The 5941-nt window shown below is 38.3% G+C and overlaps 2 pseudogenes; both read right to left on the reverse strand.

Moving 5' to 3' along the window:
* The window catches only part of LOC113680841 (uncharacterized), a 1881-nt pseudogene extending 792 nt beyond the window's left edge, over nucleotides 1-1089 (reverse strand).
* Nucleotides 1090-1594: 505 nt separating this feature from the next.
* On the reverse strand, nucleotides 1595-5627 carry LOC149048312 (uncharacterized; annotated as a pseudogene).
* Between the last annotated feature and the right edge of the window lie 314 nt (nucleotides 5628-5941).

Consider the following 5941-nt stretch of genomic DNA (forward strand, 5'->3'; position numbering starts at 1 on the left):
GTGTCATTGCCACTACAGGCTCTTTGGAGACCAAGCTCTAGTACCTGTGACAGACAAATAGTTAAAGTTTGAGACTTTCTTTGGGAAAACGTACCCTAACGATAATCCCTCATATCCTTATTTAAGTAGTCACCTTAACAAATTGAATGTGGTTTATTGTTGTCTGTACTCTTATCGACAACGTTACGCGTCATCACAGTGGTCAAAATGTTCTTAAGAGCTGAAAAAGGCAATCAGGTTGCGGAATTAGTAGCAATTGTGGTAAAAATTTCTTTTGACAGCTAATATGATGCTTTGATATGAACTAACCTTCCTCCACAGGGCCGAGTCCATGATACGCAGCCTTCAAGCTTCACTGTTGGTAAGAATGATCTTAGTGACTTCCAGATAGCCTTCTCAAGGTTGAGGGAGACCTGCTGGACAGCGGGTTGAATTGGCAACAGGTGCATTACTTTCTTCATTACCTATCAGAGGGAAGAGACAAAAAATGATGTTACTATACTATGCTTTAGAATACACAAAAAACTAAATAGATAACTACCTTTTTGTAGTATTTCGTACTCTTCTTGGACATGAGGACGAATAACAGTGGAACTTGTTTCGTGTGATCACCTGATGGAACAAAAGCATTGATCGTTACCAACTGCTGGAATGGTTTCTGTACTAATTTAAATGTACCATCAATATCCCAGGACTTGGCCTTGGTGACGGTCGTCAGTTGTTCAACTGTGGCAGAGATGAGATGTCTTCTTTCCGTCATGTAAACGTCTGCCTGAAAGAATCCTTCTGGCATGCAGCCCTCCATTAGTTGGAAGTTCAGGTCCTTAGGATTCTCTGGGCAAAGTCTCTGCCGCGGGCAGTTTGTAGCTCGCGCCATATGTTCTGGCATAGGGAGTGCTGGACAGCATTCATCGTTCACCTTACTTAACAAGACCTGGAAAAAAGGAAAGGAAAGTATGTTATGGTGAAGGTGAAGAATCGAAACATTCTATGTTTTAAGTACAAAACCACTAAAGTTCTTGACTACTTTCCTGGCTGTCTAACACTCAGTCTCCGAAACTTCTTCCGTTGTGGACTTTCATTGACCATCGTACCGGTGGAAGCTGAAGTTAAAACATGAACGTTAAATGTTCCTCCAGAAATTTAATTTCCTTGATAGAGAGACTTGAACATTTGACTTTTATCGGCACGAGCATGCCATAAAATTGTTGTTGAATCACCGGCTGCGGCACCGTTTGCGATTGAAGCTGCTGGGAGACACAAGTGCTTGAACATGCTGTCGACAGTAGGGTTGAAATTGCCATTTATTGCTCTTCTCCCAATAAACTGTAATTATTGATGGGCTGAAGATCTTTATGGCCGGTTATCTGGACAATTTCTGTCGGAGGAACATCGCTGTATCGCAGTTTTTGCACAAGCGTTTTCCTTGCACTATGGTTGGTGATTCGCTATCTGTCCCAAGACCAGCTGCCTTCGCACAGTCTCTCATCAAGGTATTTAATTTATTAACTCCCATAGGTTGAGGCTTGAACCATTTCGCATTTGATAAGGCCAACTTTTTATTGCTAAGATTGTCTCTCGTTAGGTAGAATGGCTACCCATCGACGACAGTTTCCTTTGGCCATTTAGTCATGTAGAATTTGTATGCTGAAATGGGATTTCGCTCATCGGGCTCTGAAAGGTTTTCGTACGTTCGTGGCTTGATTTGTCTTCTGGTTAGTGGATTATCACCAGGTTTTGTTTTTGTTTGTCTTTCAATTAAATACTCGAGATATTCTTGGCCATGACAGTCGGTTTTGAGGACAACGTCTTCCCAACTCAGTTTGCGTTGCTCTTTTCCTCCTCTTTTTCCGAAGTGTAAACAGTTGTTGAACCACAGCGTGTTAATGAGTGCTTGAGGCGAATGAATTCCCATGACTCCCTTCTTGAAAAGTAGATCAATCTCCTCTTGGTCGAGACTAGCGGCCTCTCTTAGTTTGTTTCCTTTGCCAAGCCTTTTCAGCTCTTTCTGTTTTGACTTCAATGCATCTCGCGTTTTGGCGAACGGTTGACCCGTGATTATTGAGTCGCTGTAGCCCCGTTTTTTCAGATGGCGTTCAACCGAAGCATTAAATCCTCTAAGAGTTGTTGGTTCATACTCTTCGCCAGACGTTTTCCGTACCGATAGCAGAAATCTGCTCAGGTAGGTATCCAATTTGGCTGGTGACAGATCTTCAAGTTTTCGATTCTCTTTCTCCGTCGCGAGAAACGCGAAAACCAACGTTTTCTCTTTTTGTCAACAGGTTTTGTTTTTGTGTTTTTGTTTTCAACGTCAAGAAAATTTTCCACGTCTGTATCTGTATGCAAAACGAATCTCTCAGCCATAGTTAATGCAAATTTCAGAAGCAAACAACTTTTGGATGGGAAAAAAAAATTAAATAAACAAACGCTCTGCGACGCTTTGCCGTTCACTCATCAAACTGGCCGATAAAAATTATATATTATATTTGAACAAGTACTTCGACGTGGCAACACATTACTGATGACACTTAAAGATCCAAAAGTTCACTTTGATTTCCTGTTGTTGTAGCTCCTTGACGCTTGGACCAGTGCTTGAGCTAATTTCAATGGAGAGGGCTTTTTCCTTTGAATGAGGCCCCAGGGACGTAATCTTGTGCAAGTATTACTCCTTTTCTGGTGCCTTTGTTATCATCTTTCGCTTCACTGACCTCCGTTGTAAAGTTTAAATCTTCGCAGCTTAAATACTAATACTGTGATACCTTACATGCGTGACATCATCATCACAATGGGCTATTGCACCAATCAGGGTTCAATCAGAATGTCTGAAGTTTTGGAAGAACTGCATTCCAGTGGTCTATATCAGGAGCAATCCTTTGACTTACAGGTCCCGTCTGATTGTTTTTCTCCAACTGCACAAACTACAAAATCATAATAATTGAGTTTAGTGGGGAATAGTTGTTGGTGGACTTAATAATAATACTGATGGTTTTTCAGCGCTTAAATTCATTTTATTTCACTTCTTTAGGCATGATGACATATCTAACATAATTGTCAAAGTCAGTAGTCTTACCGTAACCTACTAACTTTATTGGTCTTCATCTGGCTCTCAGGGGCTTCTTCCTCATCTGAGCTGTCTGGACTGGCAGGCACTTTAGAGTTAACGTAACCTCTACATTTTCTTTTGAGATTGTGGCATCGGGCGAACATCATCCTGTTTTCTTGTTCCATTACCTATCAGAAAAGATAACAGTTATTTTGATTTGAAAGTGCAGCAGCTTATCAAGTTATCTTTCCCTAGTAATTTGTGATGGTAATCAGATCGAGTCAAGTACAATTCAGGGAGTAATCATGCAAGTGTTATGAAATTACAAGCTGAATTCTACGACCTTTACTCCTATCACAAACATTTATACTTTACAGCAACACATACTGCTTCAATTAATTGTAATTGTGCATGTACATAAATAATTTTATGTTTTTAATGGTGCCTACCTGAACAGTGTATTTTGAATTTTTTCCTCCTTTCTGTGATCCACGATGGAATGCCTGGGATTGCTAGTGGTTCTTTTTTTCCACAGGCTGGCAATTAAACTGCATCAAAGTACCATGCATTTCCAAAAACTGTGGTACATGATATACAAATGCTAAAAAAAGAGAATAATATTAAATTTATTTATTTCTATACCACAAAGTTTCACTTAAAAGCTTCCTGCTTATATAAGTACAATGACTTTCAGGCCTATTTATCTGCTAATAATAAATGGTAGATGCATTGTGAAATTATTATTTAATATCATCATCATTACTTCCATCCAGGAAGACATTTGTTAAGAGTTAAATTTTTGTTGACGTACTGTGAATGTAGGGGGTGATGTCGTCATCATAGTACATTTCAAGAAAGAGCTTTCCCAACTCCCGCCCATATGTTTTAAAGCTCTGAGGCTCAAGGTAGTCTGGATCATTTTCTTGAACCTGTAGCGCCTGCATCAAAGCCTTAAAACCCTACAACAAGAAGCAACTGCAGATAACAATTAAACATCAATATTAACTGTCTGTATTAAAAAAGGGTTGCCACTTGACAGAAAATAAAAAAGTTTTCTGCCTTTTCTCCAAAGTTTTACTGGATAGTTGGGGAATTGTTCAATAAAACCGATGCCTGATATTTGCAGGTTAATTCCAAAGAAGTCAATAACAAAAGGTAGATAGAGCTTGTGCTTGCAAGCAACTTACTTTCGACAGATCGTCTATGCCTTCTGCATCTTCGGTACCCACAGCTTCCATAACTTTCTTAATATTGAGTTTCTCCAAAACCTTTCGCAATTCTTTCCGTGATGTTCAAACAAAATATAAATATTAATAAATAGGAAAATAGCCGAGATAAACTTTTCTCTTCTTGAGTGCATCATAGGTTATAAATGCATACTGAATTTGATTTTGCAGCTATGCCAGCTATGCTATTAACAAATGTAGATATATTGTTAACTTATTAAAGTACCATTTAGACCTCTCCACTTTGTTTTTTTTTTTCTGCCAGTTTGTTGTACTCTTCATAAAACTTGAATTGTACCTGAATTCTCTCCATTTCCTTTGTCAGAACGTCTGGGCAATCGTTGTTGGCAACAACCTCAACAACCTATATTGAGACAATAAATAACACAAAATTAATAAGTGCCTGTTCCCTCATTCAAAAATTTCAAAAGGGTTTGCATGAGAAAATGGCATTTCTTTATATGATGCTTGTAGGTTCACCTGATGGAATAGCAGTCCTATTATTCTTAAAAATAAATGTAATGTATCCACCACAACAAACTAAAAATGGATGTTAAGAAGCGGAGGCATTGTGCAGCCTTTCCTTCCAGCCGTGGTGGATCGCTGGCACAACCCAGTGCACTCCGATAGCTTTCTCTTAATTGGCCAGTCATCAACTGGAAAATATTCACAAAATATAATATATTTCTATTATCGACTTGCTTGTTATTGGCTCTGTGATGAAAATGAAATTAAAATACAAAATTTCAAGAAGAAATTCTCCCTACTTACTATCAAGGTTGTTGATTTGGTCCTTGCAGCAATAACACCAAATACTAAAGTATTTAGAGCTAGCTCCATTTAGTCCATAAACAAGGGCCAAAAACTTCCAGTCGGAACAATACCTGTTAATAAACAAATTATTAAAAATGAATTAACCAGTAAACACCTTTAAGGTCATTATTTGTTAGCATCTGAGGGTTTTGTTTACCACTCAACATTAAAGTGTTCCCCATCAATTGACATTCTTTCTGCTTTTAAATCATCGATTTCTTGAAAGGTGTGCCCAAGGCAAGCTTTAGTCGTACTTCATTGCCTTCTTTACCTATGGAATGATATTAGACTTGATCCACTGACTGTGACATATTTTGAGTACCAGTACAAAATTAATAAGAAAGATTGGCAACTGTTTTATTTTTAACTAATAAAATGTCTCTTAGCATGGCATCTAACAGTTTATCATAAGTATCGTTGCTCTTATGTGACAGGAATTTAGATGTTAAGATATTAGAATCTCTGCACTTACCGTTGTGCAGTGCCAGGGTATACTGGTATTCGTAAGTTGCTTTATTTTCACACAGAATGTTGAACAAAGCCATTACTGTGCCAATCCTTTTGCTTGTCCTCCTCCCATCAGCTGCGAATCGGAGTTTAATTTTTGATCCATCTTTTTTGATGGCATCCTTAACCTCTGGTATTGCGATTAAATACTGCAAAACGTCACGAACACTCCTCCGGGCATCATCAGCTTGCTTGGCCTGCATTTATTTAAAACCAAAAAAAATTAATTATTTTGTAAATTATTATACTTGACGCAGTCATGCTACAAATTGAACACTACAAATCAAAATAAACTTAATAGTACCAGTGCATACTGTCACTTATGATGCCTGGAAATCATCGTAGGTCCAAT

The sequence above is a fragment of the Pocillopora damicornis genome, chromosome 3 (assembly GCF_964200805.1).
Source record: "Pocillopora damicornis chromosome 3, jaPocDami1.2, whole genome shotgun sequence".
Taxonomy (NCBI): Eukaryota; Metazoa; Cnidaria; class Anthozoa; order Scleractinia; family Pocilloporidae; genus Pocillopora; species Pocillopora damicornis.